The sequence below is a fragment of the Lissotriton vulgaris genome, chromosome 10, assembly GCF_964263255.1.
Source record: "Lissotriton vulgaris chromosome 10, aLisVul1.2, whole genome shotgun sequence".
NCBI lineage: Eukaryota > Metazoa > Chordata > Amphibia > Caudata > Salamandridae > Lissotriton > Lissotriton vulgaris.
The window spans coordinates 90,199,597-90,220,562 of record NC_141698.1 but is presented as its reverse complement, the minus strand read 5'-3'; the positions used below and the strand labels follow the sequence as shown (position 1 = coordinate 90,220,562).

Here is a 20,966-nt window from a genome sequence, read left to right as displayed (position 1 = left end):
CTCTTTCTGCACCTCTGTTGGTTCTTTCTGCATATCTCTTGCTTCTTTCTGTACATTTCTTCCTCTTTCTGGACTTCTGTTGCCTCTTTTTGCATTTCTCTTGCTTCTTTCTGCACCTTTCTTCTTCTTTCTGCCTCTCTCGCCTCTTTCTGCACTTCTCTTGCTTCTTTCTGCGCCTTTCTTCCTCTTTCTGCACATGTCCTACCTATGTAGGCATAGTTAGAAATTAGCATTTAAAAAACCTTAGAAATTCACTGAAAAAACACAGGTCTCAGGCACGTTATAGTTAGGGATTAGAATTTAAAAAACCTTAGAAATTCACTGAAAAAAATCACAGGTTTCAGGGATGTTATAGTTAGGAATTAGCATTTAAAAAAAACCTTAGACATTCATTGAAAAAAATCACACGTTTCAGGGACGTTCTAGTTAGTTGGATATTTAACTCATATAAAACCAGAGAAATTCTGCTGTTATAGTTAGTAGAGCTAACTATAGCTCGCGCCCCCGCAATGCACTGCTGATGAAGTCTTGTATTACATCACTGATGACGTGGTCAGTGACATTACTGATGACAACTCAAATGACATCACTGATGACATCAGCCAGTGACTGAGTGCTTCTAAAAAGTTCAAGAATGTATATATATATATATAGTGAGCAAGGACGTAAGTCCGAAACGCGTCTGATGACTGGCGCCACCTTTACCATTTGATCGGTAAATAAATTTTTCTGCAAAGAAGTCTGGTTTGCGGTAATTATTGAAGAAGTCTGTGTACGTGTGTGCTGGCTGACGGCTGCCGCCGGCAACAGGTTGGATTCAATATATATATATATATATATATATATATAGGTATATATATATACACACTCACAGGATTCCCCAGTTCCGGAACCCCCGAACATTCAGGGCGGCCTCAATACATGGGCCCGGAGCAGCCCACAAACATCACCAAGAGTGAAAAAAAGACTTGAGGCCCAATACTGGTAACTGAGCTTTAATTCTGCTTCATGCAGCACAGCAAACTTCCTTTCACCTAACGTTTTGGCTTCTAATGATTTAGTGGGTGCGTGTCTGACTGTATAAGTGAGTGATTAAACTTGTCTTAGGGAATGCATGGGTGAATGATTAATCTGTGTGAATGTCTGTATCAGTCTGTCAGTTGGTGTGTAAGTGCATTGGTTGGTGAGTAGCTACATAAGTGTCTATATGAGTTAATGATTGATTGTCTGAGTACCTTTGTATGACCTTCTGTCCATAGAGCAACTTCAATTATAAACAGTCCAGGGTCGATATCTACAAATTAATTGGGAAATTAAAATTAATGAAGTACTTCAAGCTAAAAAATGCAACCAATCAATTGTTAAAAGAACAAACTTCATGCAACATCTCGGAACAAAATAGGTTACAAGTCTCTGATATGACAACAGTAAAGATACTCCAAGCACTCGATAATAATGACAGAGCCCAACTTCTGTCAACCCAAGAAGCCATGAATCAAGCTGGCATTAACATCACCAAGCTGGATGGAAGTCCTTGTAGGTTTAAAGTATTTTATTCGACATAACACATTGGGACAAGACATATCCTCAAAGAGCAATACGACAGGGTGGAAAGAACCCACAAAGTGCAAATGCATCTTCAGCCAAGATCAACCTAACGGGTCATGCCCCCATTGAATTATACATCATGTTTCGCCACAATATGAAATGACTTTCCCCACACAACCCCACCCCGAACCCCAACTACCCAACTCCCTTCCCCCAACTCCCTTCCCCCCTCCCCACCCACCCCTTGTCCAGTGCATTGTCCCAAAGCAAAAGGAGGATACAGCAAGCTATGCCTCACGTGGAGAAAAAAGGATCAATAGCAAATCATTAGGCAGGCTCCATTGGGCCCGGAAGCCGCAGAAGACGGAGGTACCTAGGGCAGGTGAGTTCTCTAAATTCCGTGAGCAATAGGGAATGAAATGGCTGCCAAAGCTCTCTGAATTGGTTCACATCCCCCGCTACCGTGAGTGACATCCTCTCCATCCCCAACACATGCCACAGCCTATGGAGCCAACCTGTGGTGGACGGAATTGTAGCTGTACGCCAGTGTATTAAAATGTTCTGGACTGCAGAGCCTAGGGCTATCGCAATCTGTCTGCCCTTACTGGATCTGAGGGGGTACATCAAGCCGTTCGGAAGCCCCAACAAGGTGTAAGTAGGGAAGCGTGGTAATTCAATGTCAAAGTGTGTGTCAATATTATCCAGCACTTCTTTCCAGTAAGGCTCCAGCAGCGGGCATTCCCATAAAATGTGCGTGAGTGTCCCCCGGTGCCCGCACCCCCTCCAACATGTGTCTTCCTTGTTATGATCAAATTCGTGGACTCGTTCAGGTGTGTAATACCAGTAGGTGGAGACCTTGGTCAGAGTATCAGTGAGCCCCATGTGGTATGCCGAGTGCCGTGCCCTGTAAGATATGTGTTCCCATTCCTTAGGGCTTAGGGTCCTCCCCAATTCCCTCTCCCAGCGCTCCCTCCCGGGGTGATAACTGTGTGTTGCAGGTGGTTGCAGAAGCTTGTAGAGATCTGTGATCAATTTGGCATCCGATGTGAGGGATAACAGCCATTTTTCGTAAGGAAGGAAAAGCCTATCAGCCGACTCTCTTACTTGCGGCTGGAGGGCCCAGTGGCGGGCCTGCATATAGTGGTATCTGTCGCTTTCCGGTAATGAAAACTCCTGACGAAATTGGGAGAAGGGGACCACCCCCTCCGGACCGTACAAATGACATAGGGCTTGACACCCCGCCTGTCTCCAATGTGTGAACGCCCCTCTTTCTAGCCCTGGCGTGAAATCTGGGTTGTCTACTAGCGGCGTGAGCGGGGACGGGAACGTGGTGAGACCGTATAGGAGGTCAGTACCGTCCCATACCCGTAGGGGAACTCTCGTATAAAAGAAGCGTAGAGATTTTTAGGCCTATGGGGACGGCGCAAGAAAGGAATCTCTTGTAGGGGTCTCCCCGCCACCGCCTGGTCCTGGAAGAGTCAATGTTTATCGGACTCCCACCTACTCCATTCCACTAGATAACGGAGTTGCGCAGCCTGAAAATATTTGCGGAAATCCGGTATCCCCAAACCGCCTGCCTCAGGGGCCAGCAGCGAGAGGGCTCTGCGCATTCTGGGCTTCTTGCCTTGCCAAACAAAGCGTGAGACATCCGCCTGTAGTTGCGGTATCCACCCAACCGGCGGTTGGAGCGGCAGGGCCCTGAAAAGATAAAGTACTTGTGGCAGAATCGTCATTTTAACAGCAGCTATCCTGCCAAGCCAGGAGAGCGTCCCACGATTCCACCGCCCTAATTCTTCCCTAATTTTTGTTTCTAGTGCTTGGTAGTTGGCTGAAACCATGGCCGGCAGAGTGGGCGCAATCTGAATCCCCAGATAAGGTACTGCACCCGAGGACCAAAGCATAGGAAACCTATGTTGTAAGTAGGCTCTGGTAGCCGGCCTGAGGGAGACATCTAAGGCCACCGACTTGCCCATATTCATTTTGAACCCTGCTACCGCGCCGAAGGAGTCCAGTTCCGCTATACATGCCGGTAGAGCCGTCCGGGGTTCATCAATGGACAGGATGACATCATCCGCGTAGAGGCTAATAGCGTGTGTGAAGCCCCCCATCCGGATACCGGCCACCGCAGGATTATCACGCACCCGTTGAGCGAATGGCTCCATATACAGAGCAAAGAGTAAAGGCGAGAGCGGGCAGCCCTGCTGGGTACCGCGCTCGATGTCAAAGGTCGCAGACGTAAACCCGTTAACCCGAACTACCGCTGAAGGTTGCCTGTAACAGTTAAGAATCATGGATCTGAACTTGTCCCCTATCCCGGCTTTCATTAAAACTTGCTCCAGGAAGGGCCAGTGGACTCGATCAAAAGCCTTCTCGGCGTCCAGAGCCAGCATCATTCGTTCTCCCGGGATCCGGGTATCTTTCTCAAAAAGGTGGACAATCCGTTTCGTATTGTCCACTGTCTGTCTGCCAGGGACAAACCCTGCCTGGTCGGGGTCGATGAGACTGGGCAAGTGAAGAGCAAGGAGTGCGGCCAAAATCCCTGTGTATAGCTTCAAATCGATGTTCAAAAGAGAAATCGGTCGGTAGGACCCACAGAATTTCGGATCTTTCCCGGGCTTAGGGATAACTGTGACTGAGGCCCGGAGTAAATCAGGTGGAATAGCTCCGGGGTCAGCAAAGGAGTTGAAGAGATGTGTGAGTACCGGGGCCAGAGATGTGCAGAAGGTTTTATAATAAAGGGCCGTGAAGCCATCTGGGCCAGGCGCTTTGCCATGTTTAAGTCTGGCAATAGCAGAGATCACCTCCTCTATCCGGATGTCCCTATCCAAATACTCCGCCTGCGAAGAATCCAGGGATGGCAGCGTAACCGAATCCAGATAAGCAGTCGTAGCTGCCTCATCCGGGGGGTCTCCAGTGTAAAGATCCCTATAAAACTCGCGGAAGACGGCTGCGATTCGAGCGTCCTCCGTCTCCACGTTCCCTGCTGGATCAGAGATTTCCTTGACTAGTTGATTCTGGCGTGTCACCCGAAGCTTATGGGCCAGCAATTTGCCACAGCGGTCCCCTCCAGTATAGAAGGTGTGACGCAACCGGAGTGCCACATACTCCGCCCGATCAAGATCCAAGGCCGCCAAAAGCTTCCTCCCTTCCTTAAGCTGCCTCCAAATCCGGGGAGCCCCAGTCCTACGATGTATCTGTTCCAATTCTCTAACCCGACCTGTAAGTTCATCCCTCTTGGCCTGCCGTTCTTTGTTATCAGCCGCGGAGATTGCCAAGAATTCCCCTTGAATCACCGCCTTCAGTGCCACCCATTGCGTGGCCCGGCTAGTGTCGGCGTTGTCATTATGGGACTGATATTCTCGGATCGCCTCCTCAACACGGGCCACCACCTCCTTCCCGTGTAACAGCGTGTCACGTAGACGCCACGTTCTGGGCCGAGAAGCAGCTGGCGGCAAACGCAGCGTAGCCTCAACTGGGGCATGGTCCGAGAGGGAGATCACACCTATCTCTGACCCCGACGTTAGCGCCTGTACTGGGGAGGTGACCAAAAGATGGTCCAGCCTCGCGTATGTCTTGTGCGCATGGGAATAGTATGAGTAGTCCCTACTCGTAGGGTGCATGTGTCGCCACAAATCCAGGAGGTCGACCTCCTCCAGCTGGGCCTTACGGTCCCCAGAGAGTTCCCCTACCTGCGAGGAGCGTTGTGCCGATCTATCTAATGCAGAGTTAAAGACCATGTTAAAATCACCGCCTAGTATAATGTAGCGGTCTTGGGAGGAAGTGGTGTCCTCGATCGCGGTCTGCAAAAAGCGGTCCTGTCTTTCATTAGGGCTATATAGGGATCCAATCGTAAACAGGAGGCCCCCTATCCTGAACCGATACGCAAGGAGCCTGCCTTTTTGTTCAGTAAACTTGTGGAGGACCTCTCCCCGAAAGTGTCTGGCCACTAGTATCGCCACCCCTGCTGTTTTAGTGGTACAAGAGGAGAAAAACTGTGAAGGGAACTTATGAGAACGGAGTCTGTGCGTGTCTTGCGAGAGGAGGTGCGTCTCCTGGAGGAGACAGATGTCCGCCTGGGTACTCTCCAGAAGGGAGAGCACAGCCCGCCTCTTGACTGGGTTATTCAGACCCCGAACATTCAGAGTCACTACTTTGCACGTGTCAGGAGGCATGTAAAGGGGAATAGTAAGGAGCAGTGGGGCCCCACAGTACCAGGACAGCCGGGGCACAAGCGCTATCGTGTGAAAAGGGTGACATAATAGGGAACAGAGCAATATCACGTGTGGTGCAGAAATGACAGAGCAAAACCAGAGGCCCAGCCAATGTCCGGATAGCCATAGGCAACAACAAGCACTGAATAACCCACCCCCTCCCCTTCCCTCTCTTCAGCAATGCAATCAGAAAGTCAAAACTGTAAGCGAGGCATGCAAATCTGAGCAAACCAAGAAGCATATACATTATCGGAATGACAAGGAACCCCATTGTGCACTGGACGACCCCCCCCCACTCCCGCCAACACCCGGATCCCTCCCCCTTGCCCATCCCAATCCCCCCAAGAACTGTTCCCCCCCCCTCCTTCTCCCAAACGGACCCCAGTTCCCACCCGCAACTGGAACTGTCCCAACAAACCCAACTCCACTCCCGGAATTCCCCAACACCCCACCAGAAACCAGTGTCCAAGTCCGGTCCATGACGGACAGGCCTATGGAAAGTCAAAAAAGTGGATGTCCAGCCACTACGCACTCCCCTATCCCCCCGCCCCCCCGAACCTCCAACCTGCGTTACTGACACAGCAATGTCAATCTCCCCCCGGAGTTTATTCAGGCAGTCAACGCAACTTCAGTTGGCGCAGCGTCAGTAACTGTGGCTCGTGGTGCGTCCTCCAGGTCCGCGGCTGCAGTAGGCAAGCCCGGCTGTGTTGAGGAGGCCGGCGACCGCCGGCCCGGGATCGTCTGCCAGCCATCCCTGGTGATACGGCGCTGGCGAGGAGTGAATGTTCCGTCGTCCGTAGCAGTGATACCCAGTACCCCACATGTATCTTGAAGGGACCGCAGCTGGTGCAGGGTCCCGTTCCACCGAAAGATGAGACGGAAAGGGTGCCCCCAGGAGTACTGAGTGCCATGCTCCCTAAGGAAATCCGTCGCTATTTTAAAGGCCTTGCGTTTTTGCAGGGTGGATGCTGCGAGGTCCTGGTAAAGCGCCACACGATGACCCCTGAAGTCCATAGATGACCGCTTCCGTGCTTCACGAAGTATCCTTTCCTTCAAGGGATAGTCCGGCAGGAAGGCCAAGATGTCCGGGGGGGGGGGGCGCTGAGGCCCTGCGTTGTAGGCCGACTCTATGCGCTCTAGCAATACGGATAGGGAAATCCTCCGATTCCCCCAGCACCTCTCTAAATAGGTCCCGCAGGTATGCAGCTACATCCTCCCCTTCTTCACGGGATGGAACACCCCGGACTCGGATGTTGTTCCGCCGGGAGCGGTTTTCAAGGTCCTCGGTATGTGACTGAAGATCAAGATTCTGGTCCCGGAGCCGTATAACCTCCTGCTGCAATTGCGTGATCTCCTCGTCCCTAGCATGGCCAGCGCCTTTCACCGTAGCAACTCTCTCTCCCAGGCCATCTACCTCCCGTCGAATGTCCCGGACCTCACCCGCCACCTCCTGTTTAAGGGTCTGGAAATCGTCCCGCAGGGTGCCAAAAAGGGACTCAAGGAAAGATCTCGTGACTGGGGGCTCCCCTCCACTCGCTCCTTGGGAGCCGCCTGGAAGACTTGGAGACGGTTGCCCCCTGTCCTGTCTCGCGGCATTCCGGCCCAACATGTCCGGCAGGGTGCGGTCCCCTTTCTTGGACCCTTTGTTGTTCGCCATCGAGGCTACTGGGGTGTCTTCTGGAATGTTCGGTGCAAGGCCGCCAATCGAGCCACCGGTAGGCCGCTACTGCCTCGTGCACACTGCCAACCTCTGTGTGGGCCTCAGTCCGCACCTCCGGCAGGCCACATCCAACAATGGGGCGACTCACGATCCGGTCAACCCGGGGACCGGCGTCCCACCCGGGTCTCCCGGCCCGATCCGTCCGGGCCTGTGCCCCTGCTCACCACCGCCTACACCACCGGCGGACTCACCGATTCCTCTTCAGATGGCCTCCACAAATCGGTCCGAGAAAGTCCTCTCAAACGTTACAGCGTGGGACGGATTTCAAATGCGTCACTGCTGTACCTCCAAGTTTGTGCTGGGAATTTCACCCCAAACGCCTTCTTCCCCAGTCTCTCAAAGGCGATGAAGCGGCGGCAGCCGAGGAGGCAGTCGGGGAGGGATACAGGGAACCGATCTCTGCCAAATCTCTCCACCAGTGCGCCTCCGGGGTTCCCGGAGAGGTAGGCCGCAGTTTCGGTGCCACGTGCAAGATCCTCCTGGGCCGCAATACCAAGTCTCCGGCCTTTATCTCAGTGCTTGCAAGCCTGGTAATGCAGATCCACCTCCAGAGGGCACCTCCCCTGGGTCGCCGGGCGAATGTAACGCCTCCCGATTCCCCGCACCTCCGTCGTCCGGGGGACTAGGCCAAAGCCACGGCCTTGCGTAATGTCCATCCCCACGGCGTCCCCTTCCGACGCTCCGCCTCCGGGCACCAGGCTGCTCAGCTCCTCGGGGTTCGCCGCAGGGCAGGATGCTGCAGTGAAGGTCGGGGTCCGATGGGAGGCAGCGGCGGCTCCTCCCCAGTCCCCAAGTCGGGCGGTCTCCCACGCTAAACCGCGGCTCCACCTCCGTTCCGAACCAAAGGCCCTCTCAGCACCCGGCCATGGATCCGGGACCGATCTATGTCAGACGCCGGTGATTTTCGCCTTCACAGCCTCCACACCGACATCCAGCGCCTTTATCTCGCCAAATGCACGGTTCCGGGGGGGAGACCGGTGCTAAATTAGGAGGTTAAGGGCTCGGGTCCGGCGGAGCTCACAGCGAGTGCGACCGCTCAGCCCGCCATCTTGGCCACGCCCCCTGGAAGTCCTTTTAAACCGGTGTCAACGTTTGTTCCAATTATGCCAAGGGATGCAGTCGATGTATTCAATGAATGGGTTATAGAGGAACTGAAAAAGTTAAATTGTACAGTCAACCTCAAAAACCATAGATGGCAATACCAAGAAAAAAAGAACTGATCTAATGAAGAAACTTGGTGATAAAAAAGAGATTGTCATTAACAAGGCCGACAAAGGAAGAAATATTGTGCTATGGCCAAAAGAACAATACCTGATTGAAGCACACAGGCAACTGGATGACACAGCGTGCTGCTTAAAGTCCTTCTCGGCAACTGGAGCACTACCAGCGGCGCAGTGCGTCCGTTCCCCATGGCAGGAACAATCAACGACCGCCTGGTGCTGCATATAGGCCAGGTTCGCAAATGCACAGCGGCGGGGCTCAGGAGAGAGCCATGCTTGGCATCTTTGCCCTGCCCTCCATGCACTTACTTTTACCATTTGGCCTAATTAAGTCCATGTACTCCTATATGAATGAATACTTACTTATTCCATACTTCTATTTATTCCTCCTCTCAGTCCTACACGTACTCTTCATCTTACACTTATTCCTGCTAATGCTCACTCTTCCTACTTTCACCTACTCTTCTAATTACTCCTTGCTATGTCTGCATATTCATACATACTCCTGCTTCTTCTTATTCTGACTCTTAACTCTACGTTCTCACTCGTAGGCCTACTTACTACAACTTACTCCGAAATGTACTCTTACTTGTTCCTAGTTTTAAACTTATTTACATTCAGTGATTCATTTTCATGCCAACTCTTATTCCTACTTATACCTCTCTGACTCCTTGTCTAAATATTCCTACTCTTACTCAATCCTATTTCTCCTAATCACTCTTATTTCTATTATTACTCCTACATTCTTCTAGACTACTCATAAAAATGCCTACTTCAAATCATACTTATTCCAGCTTTATTTTGTACTTCCTTCTATTTACTCTTACTTCTAATCTCACTCCTGCTGATTCGTACTCATACGCACTCCTACATGTACAAACTATTTATTCCTACTATTATTAATAAATTTACTAGTTCACGTCCTCAAATTTACACCTAGTGTTATTCATTCTAATACTAGCCGTACTCCCACTCTTAATTCTGCTAATTCTTACTTATGCTATTTACTCCTACTCTTACTCATACGTTTTACCTAGACTTACTGTTACTGCTGTTCTCACTTCTATTCTTATTTCTATACTTACACTTATTCGTACACACACACATGTATGTGTGGAGGAGTGTGGCTCAATGGTTAGAGCGGCAGACCCTGATGCAGAGTTCTGGCCAGGGACCAGGGTTCGATTCCCGCCTCGGTGGGGTCTCGGGCTCAATTTCCTCGGACCTGTTAATTCTCGCCTCGGTGCCTATTCTAATCATGGGTCCCACTCTGCAACTCTGGGCAATCGCTTGCTTAGCCTCCACACCGGCCCCAACAGCACTAAGTATGCCTGCCTTCACCCTGGGGCTGCCCAGGAGTGGACACTTCACAGGGAAAGCCAGGAGGGGTTCCACAGCGGTATGAGTATAAGCGCCAGGAAGCCGAATAGGCAACACCGCAAGGTGACAGTCTGGTGACAGTGCGCTCTATAAGTACCATGACATTTACATTTATGTATGTATTCTTATTCTACTCCTCATTATGCCTGCTCTTACTTCTTGCTCCATCAGCCTTTCTTCTAATTAGCCATACTTGCTCCTACTTACTTCTACTCTCATTAATACTTACACGTACTCCTACAATCATTCCTATTTTTACTCCTACTTATTACTTATTCTTAAACGTCTTCTACTTGCTCCTCCATAAACTAAGTCGCACTCCTACTTTTTCGTACTGATGCCTCTACTTTCTCCTAGCTATGCCTGCTCTCACTACTAACCGTACCTCTACATGCGTGTGCTTTTACTTTTAATTCTACTCACTACTGCTTATTTATAGATAATTCAAGCACTTCTACTCTTATTTCTACTTGACTACTCCTGCTTGTTTCAACTATTCCCTTCCCTTATCACCATTCATGCTACTGTTACACAGAGCTAGTCTTGCTTAAATTCCTACTGAGACTTACCCATCTGTGGTGCTGTTCCTACTCCCACTTAATCCCTGGGCCCTTCTGTTTCTGTCCCCGACCAACCCTCTGTTAATGTGCTTCTCTGGGTTCATGTTGGTCTCTCGGTTCTCATGTCACTGTCTCTTTCTCTCTGTTCCTAAGCACCAGTCCCTCTCTCTCTTCCTCGAACCCTTTCCTTCCTTTATTCCCCTTTCCATCTGTCTCTGTCCTCTCTCTCTCTTCCTCGGTCACTGTCGTTGTAACTGTTCCTCTTCTCGTGTTTCCTCTCTCTGCTTCCCTGTCCAATCAACCTTTCTGTATGTCTCTACATCCATTTTTACATGTACCTCTCTTTGTCCCTGTCCTCTTTCCTCTGTCTCTGGCTTTTTTTCCTAACCCCTCTCTCTCTGGCCCTTTGTCCCAGATCCACTACCACTATCACTCTGCCTCTAGGTCTACCATGCTTTCTGTGTGCCTCTGTCTGTACCCTTCTCTCTCTGTGGATGTCACGCCCACTGTCCTTGTCCCCATCCCCTTGTCCCTCTCTCTCTGTCCCTCTTACCTTCTGCCTTTCTCCTTATCCTTGTATCTGTCCTTGTCCATTTGTCTTTATCTCTCTATGCCCCTGTCCCTGTCTATTTGCATTCCCTCTGACCCATCCCTTGTCTCTCTCAGTCTGTGTGGGGGGAATGAGGGGCTTTACGCCCCCTGTATGACCAAACACAGGGGGTACAATATTGAGGAACAACCTTGTGCATTTCCCATTTGAGGGAGTAGTACAGTTTCCCCTCCCACCTTACTCAAGGTCAGAGGGACATTATGTATTATCCACCCCTTTCTTTCCCATTTGGCAGAGCGCTGTATATTTCTGTGCCTTCCCCTTTGCGATAACTGGGAGGGGCTAAAAACATGGAAGCACAACCAACCACTTCCCCGCTGCCTAGAGATATTTGCAACATCCCACCAGATCAGCAGTGAACACCCACAGACTTCCTTCACCCTAATTTTTGTGTCACTGAGGAAGGCAGTGACCTATTACTACTATCCCGCCTACCTGTTCTCATTTGCAGACAGCCCTATGACAGACCAACGAGAGATTGTAACAAGATTCTGCTGTCCATTCTCTGTTCCTTGTAGGCACGCTTGTGCCATTTTGGAGGAGTTGTATGACAGAGGCACGCATGGCTAAACCACAGGTGCCTCTATCACACAGCCCAAACCACAAATGCGTATTACCATGCATTCCTTTACCACGCATGCCTTTACCACGCATTTTCGTTGTAAAGGGATAAATGTTTAAGGTGAATGGTTAATGAGGTACGCATGGCTAAGGTTGCCACTACTCCGAACCCCATACCTCACCCCAGCCCTGAACCTTAAAACTTGCTTTTGAAACTACCCCTTCCCCTCCCCCTGAGGCCTAAAACCATGCTCTTAACTATATAGTACCCCGCCCATGCTGTCCTTAAAAGTACCCCAACCCCTTCCACTGCCCTGTGGCTTAAAACCCTGTTCCAATTTAAAAAACTCTTAAAACTACCCACCCCCTCCCCACGCCCTGAGCCCTAAAAACCTCAGCCTTTACAAAACTACCCCAACCCCTTCCACTGCCCTGAGGCCTAAAACCCTGTTCCAATTAAAAAAACTACCCAATACCCCTCTACCCAGAGCCACAAAACCGCCCCACTCCTAACAACTCCCCCACCCAAACCCACCACTAAAACTAGCCCCCAAACCCAGACCCAGCCCCACTTACCTGTCCGCGTCTGGAGCTTTCCTGTTGTAACACTTCTCCGCCCATCCTGAACACTAGAGTGCTGTCTGCTTTAACCAAGCATATGCGTGGTTAAGGCAGATGCGTTGTTCATGCAAGCGTGGTTACGCCTCTGGTGTTCCGGCACGCGTGGCTCTTCCTGTGTTGTTCCGGCCGTTCCCATTTCGGAGGTGCCTGGCTCCATTTTCCTGGGCGTCATCTTCCACAGGGCTTAGTCCATTTTTAATATTTTTATGAGTTATCGTTCTCCCCTTTGATTTGCCTTAGTCTTTTGTTAACCGGAACCCTCTTACCTCAGGGGAGACTGATCCTAGAGGGAGGGGTTGTTGGACCCCAGTTTGACATTTCTTTTAGCCACCTGTTTTCAACTCTCCTTGCGCTGCAAGTGCCGTGGTTGGGATACGCACCTGTCTATGACAGACTACTTATTCAACCTCACAGAGTGTCCCTGTCACTGGCGCATCAAAGGCGCCCCTAAGGCAAGCCTGTCTGCACCCATCTGTGCCCAGACTGCACCTAGCACATGTCCCCCTGGTCGATTTCCCTCTCAGCTTTTAAAACACATGAGCAACTCTAGGGACGACCTCCCGGCCTTTTACCAAAGGGCAGGCAGAAGATGTCCCTGATATGTTAAACCCATGCTTTGCATCGGATAGTTACCAGTTTTCATGTCAAAAATGTAGCTTTAAGCTTTCAAACCCTATCAATGACTGGCCCCAAGCCTAGATAAACTCGGCCAAGAAAAGTGTTTGCCCTTTGAGGGGCTCCAAAGCTACATGTGCACTGATTAATGACAGGTCACTGGTAAAGCATAGCTTTGAATTTATCAAATTTTTGGACACCCAAGTATTTGTAAAGGTAACCTGGGCTGATCCTTCACCTGGACCAGTTTTGGTCGCAGCTGTACCACCAGGTTCTACCATCTATCATTTGGATAGACCACTCAGGAAAGGAGGAGGCGTAGCAGTGATTTATCGTGACTTGTATGTCGCCATCTTTTCCCCAGCGTCCGTAAAGGAGTTTGAAGCGTGCTGTTTTAATATTGAATTGACCAAAACTCAATCATTCAATGGACTTCTCGTTTATCGTCCTCCTGGGACAAGATCTACCTTTGTTCAAGCTATCAGTCTTCTTTTGGAATCGTTTTCCCTAAAATCCGATTTAACTTTGCTTGGTGAATTTAACTTCCACTTTCACCATTGATTCTTCATAAGACATGGTCTACCACGCCATGCATAAAATCCAGGAGACAGATTTCAACCGACTTCTGAGGCAGTCCCAGGTAGATTGTTCAGATGAAATTGATCAACTATCTTTGAGCTATTTAAATTGGTTGAAGCCTGTAGTCAATATCCTTGCACCTTCTAAATGCAGTACTCACCAAAGAAGCAAACGATCTGAATCTTGGTTTAAAGAGGAACTAAGGGCCGCTAAACAAAGCTGCGAGAAACCAGAGCATAAATGAAGTAAGGAATATAATTTGCAGGAAAGGGACAAATACAAACTTTGTATTGCAGAATAAAGAGACCTGTTATTAAAAGAAAAATCTTAATATTTCACTGAAAAAATAAAATCTGCTACAAACTCCACCAGAGAGCTTTTTGAAATCGTCAAAAAACTTTCTTCATCACCCACGGGTAAGGCTACAGATTGTCGCCAAGCCTTCTGTGATTCGCTTGCCACATTCTTTCAGAAGAAAGTGGAGGGTATCTTCAACAGATTTACCACAAACAATTCTATAGGATCTGTCAGTAAGGCCACTACATATGCTCCCTCAAACAAAATCCACTATAGGAGAATTCTGTCATCTCACAGTGGAAGAAGTGAAACAGGTCATTCTGTCCACTAAATCCGGACTTACCTCCTTCTTAGACAAGAATTTGTTGTTAGAGGATACACAATTTGGATTAAGTAACAGCCACAGAACTGAGATGGTGATTATTGAGGCCACAGAGGAGATTATGATAACATTAGATAAGGGGGGTAGCGCAGCCCTTATCTTGCTCTAACAAACGTGCCTCTCATTCTTTGCGATACGTATCAAATACTGATCATTGTGCGGAACAACTAGCGTTTCCCCAGGGTACTTGACTGTGTCATTGTATTATATACACAGAATGCGTTTTATACATCATATCTAATGCTAACTGGGCTCTAGCGCTAGTCATTCATTAGAACTACAATATTTCACAGAACTACAACTCCCGACACACAGAGTGATCACGTGATTCTAGTTGGTCACATGATTCAGTCTCCTGAAACAATCGCATATAACACAACGCGAGTCCCACAACCGGTGCCCCCCCAGACAGCTCGGATGACTGTCGGGAGACACCGACGGATAGGTAAGCAATGCGCACGACTCCGTTGTGTCAAATGCGTTTAAAAACCGCCAAGGATATAAATCAGTTTTGTATCACGTAACGCGGTTGAGTGTCTACCATCACAAACGCTAGGACGTTTGTCTCCTTACACCGAACTCCTTAGACTTTGCTTTAATTCATGGGTACTCTACATGTGCAACATCAAACACATGACACATAGGAAATCTTAACATCTTTTTTGAAGCGTAGCTTAAGACCCACCATCTGAGTCTATATGATCGGCGAAGACATTGAATGTTCACAAACAATCCATATATCATTCCATGGATTTTAAAATGAGCAACGATTGCCTCTTTTCTTTCTATTCAAATCTCTTTACTTTAGAGCGGTGCTCCTCATACCTGAACCGCAGCCACGTGGGGTGAAGCTCCTCAACCATCATCTATGGGTGAGTGTTTGTAATGGAACTTGTTTTCCAGGATGTACGGATCTGGTGCCGTATAACTCAGGTTTAATTTGACACAACCTCATAAAACCGCTGGAAGATGACATACTCATGTTCTCCTACTTTGCTTGTCTCTGTTTTTCCCTGTGGATCCAATGCTTTGATGCAGTGCAGTAACAGTACATGGTTGAGCACACAACCTGGTCTTTTGAGGTGATATCTTTTAATAATTATTTTTCACAAAAAGCAGTAGTTTCTGAAATATCTGGTCCTGAGGAATGCATGAAAATCTTTTCACTATATGCAGAAACATGTCGACCACTACTGAATGCAGATATTATTTCTAACCCGCATTTGCACTTGTTTTTAACCTTAGGGACTGGGAGACACTAATAAATTCTTGATTTCTACCCAGTTCACCTAATTTTACAATCACTCATTTTTCACCCTTTTCACTTCACACTGCTTTTTTTCAGTCGCCACTAAATCATGTGATACTCTCCTCTCACATCTCCATTTCGGTAACGGTAACATCTGACCGGCCGTCTTGTTTTGTCTCCTGGGCAAGGAGATCCCAAATGATGCAAAAGAGGGCAGTACAGTGTGGCTTCTGATGGGAATTTTTCCAAACGTCCTTGAGCCCTTACTTGGCCAATTTCACATTTAAAACGTGCATGGTGTGTTCCCACGGGTGTTATCTGTATTGTACTTGCGTTGTGATTCCAGATGAATAACTCACTCTCTTGACTAGATTTACTAACACCTTGCACTGGGTTTGCGCTACTTTTGTAACACAAACCTCGTGCAAAGTGTTATGATGGGGTTAACTTTCCAGCACTAAACAGAATTCGCATTGGAAAGTTGGCCAAAGTAACGCCGAGTAGCACTGTGCGCTACTGTGCCTCAAGGGGGTTTTACATAGCCGGTGCATGAGTGTTCCCATCAAACCATTCATTGGTTTTGATGCAAATCCCTACCTACTAGCAATTGTACACTGTGATTTGATCAAAACCTTATGCATCTTCAAGGCATGCTGTGCAAAACGGAGAATTGTTTTAATTTCTCAATACTTTTCAAACTTTGCATGTGTGCTGCATTGTGCAGTACACCCAGTGGCGGCTGCTCCCTTTAGAAAGTGGTAAGGCACAGACATTACTTTCAACACCTTAAAATTAAAAACAAACTTACCTCTCTTGAAAATCATCTGGCGCACACTTTTCAGCTGCGAACACACCTGAAGTTCCTCCAGCCTTGCTTCTGTTTGATGGACAAAATCATGGGGCCAATCGAAGCACTGCTCTCTTGCTGCTTACAATGCTAACCTGCATAAGAGCAGTGGTAGGATTGGCTGGAGCAGGCAAACACAGCGGAGGTCAGGGGGTCAAATCCCCCACACTCCATGGAGGAACCACCCCTGGAAAAAGTATTAAAGCATAGTTTTTGTACTGGAACGCTGCCCTTCCAGTACAAAACCTAAGCTTCAAAGCTAACCTACCCCCTGCACTATGGTGAAAGGGTGTGTGCGTTGGTGTATGGCGCTAAAAATGCTCCGGCGCAGAGGGGCGGTAAAAAGAGAGTCGTAACTTAATAGATAGGGCTCTTTTTCCCACTCTCATCTTGAATCAATACAGCGCGACAACTTTAGTTGAGGGGCTGCATTTATTTTAGTAGATTATCCTGGGTTTTGGGAGTATGGCCCAATTGCTTTCTTCTGGTAACTGACTCTAGAATGTAATCTGTGAGACAATAAGCTTTACTTTCTAAAGCGAGTTGCATTCTACTGTAATAAGAGCATTTACTTTCACCTTGACACTGTAGTAGTGCTGTATAAATTATTATTAGAACATCTCGCTTCTTCATCAATTATTTTATCCAGGTATTTTCTGTGTTCTAATGAAAAAAAATAATTCATTACAGTGTGATCACCGCTCTGTCCTAATTCTGGGTCACAGCTGTGGAATAATATTACATTGCCTGTCTGATACTTGGGGAAATCCCTTTGAAAAGAAGTCCTGTGCTTGTTTTTCTTGCAGATATTCTTGCTGCGATGCTTTGGCGAGGCTTTAATGAGGCTTCCCTGTTGATAATTTAGAGACATGAACAGTTGCGTATAAATAATTGCAATTAAACGCCAATCAGGAGCTCGAACACTTGGCATGTGTAATTGGCAGCAGGCCCGTTGCAATTGCTCGCTTTTCACCATGGTTATGACGAGAGAAGGCCTGGGTATCTCGCCTAACGATGCACTTCTTGAGTACTTGAAAATACTCAGAAATCGACCGCCGCCTGCTGGCGGCCTTTAAATAGACACCCCATTCAGCGTCAATCATCCATATGCTAATCGCGTCCAGTTCGCTGGAGATGCTTTGATGTGTGACAAATGTGACAGCTGGGCAACCAAAGTGTAACACACACACTCATTTTAAATGGTTTAGTGACACTAATTATTACAGTGGCATAAGGCGCACGCAAAGGGTTAATAAGAGTTTGGATGGTTTGGTTCTGATTCACAAAGGCACGTAAGAGTACATAAAAAGAGTACTCCTGTAGCAATATTACCTATACTCATAAATGCTTTTGTGACTCTGCCATTGTATGTCTCTAGTTTAAAGTTGTGCTACAATGTGGCCAACCCTGCACAACTCAGCAGCTGTTGGTGGAAACGATGGTAAATTACAAAGCCAAAAAAAATCGAAACATGTTGAAACTGTTATTGTTGGGTTCAAAATGTGATATGATCTTCAGATGTTAACACTTTTTTGTGCATTCGCCAGGAATCTTAAAAAGAAAAATTGGTTACTGCCCTTAGGAATGTGCATACTAATACTTTTTTGATGCATTTTAATGGAGGAGCAGCTGAATATTTGGCTAATAGGCTGCCTAACTAACAAGATTCGACTAATGAACTCATAAATTCCAATATGTGTGATATGTCCCTATTATACATGGGATCCAGAAAGCCCTGTATTAAACTGGTATTTAATTTCCTCATTACAGGGGACTTCTGATGCACCCAGTCTTCTGTAACAAACAAATTAAGTTGCTTCTAACTGTAATAACTTATTACTGTTGAATTATGAGGTCACAGTGCCTGCTGCCAGAGCCAGCAGCCAAGGTGGAAGGCAGGACACAGAGCATAATTAAAGCTGCGCTTAAAAAAAGAAAAATGAAGCATGGCTTTTCCTTCCTTTGCTCTGTTTTGCCTAGATGAACAGTGATGAGCAGAAAGGAGATATTTATGGCAAAATGTTTATGTTTCCATGCCTTAGGTGACTATAGAAAAGATGGAATCTTTCTGCATGTTTCAACACATTCCAAGCTACAGCATTATGTTTTTTTAAATCTGACTTGTATTAAACTGATAGTAACATTTTGGAACAAATATCCAGCTGCTTTTTTGGTGTGTTTTAATTGTGCACTAGAGATCCTACTTCTATTCTTCAAGGTTACACCCAGGTTATCTCTCTTTTATATGAAAGATCAATGCCCCAAGGCTTTAAGCGGTCTTGGGAAAAGTGATGGTGTGCCCATGTATTATAAGGAATAAAGTACCCCCTTCCCGTACTTTATAAGGATATTGCAAGTCACCTGAAGTTCCATGAGCATTGTTAATCTATATGGTCACGGAACTCCTCTGTGACTTGCAATATCCTTATAATGTATGGAAGGGTGTACTTTATCCTATATAGCACATATAGCAATTATGAGTTTTGCTGACTTTATCATAATCAGTAAATACTGGGGACTACAAAAACTGCATCCCCCAATAAATTTCTGTAGGCCAAACCTGCCCTATAAATACCAGTACATACAGATTAATCTGCAGATTAGGCCCTATTTTAGGGGAAACTCCTAACAGGAACGATTTACTCACCGTGATAAATAACATAACCCAGAGTATTGTTATTTATCAAGTGCAATAAGTACAATACCTAACACACTGCTACTTGTGATCCGCGTCTTGGTGTGTTAGACTTGGGCTTACCCACCGCTCCCAGCAGTCTGAAGGCTGCAAAAGTGGAGTGTGGGATATGTGTCAGGATAGGGCAGGACACAGATCTTAGGGCAGTGTGAGATAAGGAGAAAAGAGAAAGTAGAAACACACAAAACAGAGAAGGGTAATAAAGGAAAATGGTGCAGAGAAGCACAAAAAGTGTGGTAGTGGCAAACCCAGAAACAGCCAAGCACGCAAGGTGGGGAGGCAGACAAACAGGGAGCAGAGCAAGAGGGATGGAAGAGAGAAAGATTGACATGAAAGAGAAACAATACCTTGTAAAACAGTTTTTAAATCCCATCAGAAGGAGATGGTGTGAGAACTAGATGAAAGGCTGACAGTTGCACCTAAAGCAATGACAGTATTGGACTGGCCTTAGGAAGTTTCACACTGCCATATCGGCAAGCTTGAAAGGGCAACTGTGTGGCCTTTTTATTTTTCTGCTCCCTCAAGGCCCACAGTACCAAAAACAAAAGCCCAGATGCTTGCCCTTTCAAGTAGGCCCATCTGGCAGTGCCGGACTGCTCGAAAAGGTCAGTCCAACACAAAGCATTCATTCTGCAGCTAGAATCTAGCCTGTTTAGTGAAAAATCTGGCCCTTCCACTAATTCATAACTCAAGTGCCCAAGTTTTTCAAAGTGGAAAGGAGGGAGTAGTAATGAGGAAGTTGACTAGAGCGCTAATGTGTCGAATAGGAGTGGGGCATATTACCAAGCATTAGCGATAATTATCGCTATTGCTTGGTTAGAGACAAAAATTTACCGCTGAGCTGCGGCGATTTTTATCGCAGATAAACCTTGGTATTAGCAAGGTTTATCGCAAATGCGATAAAAATCGGCCGCAATGCATGAATATCGCTGAAAAGTCAGCGATATTCATGCATTACCGAGCTAATGCTCTTAGCCATGTTATCCACCTCCCATTGGATAACATGGCTAAGAACTGCTCAGGGCAGCTTAGCGCGAATATCTCCAAAAGTTGGTAATAGGAGATAGCGATGTTAGCGACTGTTTCCAGTCGCTAACATCTTGGCACGCCCACTTTGTTTATTTATTTATTTATTTATTTATTTATTTATTTATGATATTTGTAGAGCGCATACAATGGCCCAAGGGCGTCTCGGCGCTAAGTGTCTGAGTGTTTACCCTGAAGAATGAATAATTTATTGACTAAAGAGCCAGGTCTTCAGTTGTTTCCGAAAGGACCATAAAGATGAACTGGCTTTAATCGTTGGTGGCAAAGTGTTCCATAACTTGGGGGCTGAGACCAGGAATCTTCTGTCGCCCCATGAGACCGTTTTTGTCCGGGGTATAACAAGATCTCCTGAGCAAGATGACCGTAGTGTTCTAAGCGGACGATAAGGGGTCAGATTACGGACAAGATGTGCTGGTCCTTGGTTGTGCAACGCCTTATACACAATACACAGGGTCTTGAATTTTATCCTGTTTCTGATGGATAACCAATGCAGCTCTTTGATGGTCTTCGAGGCAGAGTGATGTTTAGGGATATTTCCCAAAAGCCTCGCTGCAGAGTTTTGTATGGATTGTAGTTTATTCAAGACTCCTTCCTGTGCACTGAGAAACAGAGCGTTGCAGTAGTCCAAGGTGGACAGCACAAGGGATGTAACAAGAGTTTTTCCGGCTTTATCAGGGAGGAAAGGGAGGATTTTTTTAATTAGCTTCAGCTTATAAAAAGCTGAGGAGGTAATCTGGTTGGCATGTGGATGGAACGTGAGTCGGTCATCGAAGATGACTCCCAGATTCCTTACTTTGCTAACAGGCTCAGGAGGGGGGCCTAAA

At 47.3% G+C, this 20,966-nt stretch overlaps 1 protein-coding gene across 2 annotated transcripts in view; it reads right to left on the bottom strand.

Moving 5' to 3' along the window:
• Positions 1 to 20,966, bottom strand: part of LOC147684728 (uncharacterized) — a 112,144-nt gene that overhangs the window by 9,219 nt on the left and 81,959 nt on the right. The window contains exon 1 of one of the 2 annotated variants that reach the window (XM_086940571.1): positions 13 to 199. The exons of the other annotated variant lie outside the window; for it this stretch is intronic. The gene's annotated coding sequence lies outside the window, so the exon portion shown is untranslated. Of the gene's footprint in view, positions 1 to 12; positions 200 to 20,966 lie in introns of those variants that run through there. 2 annotated transcript variants of the gene reach the window in all.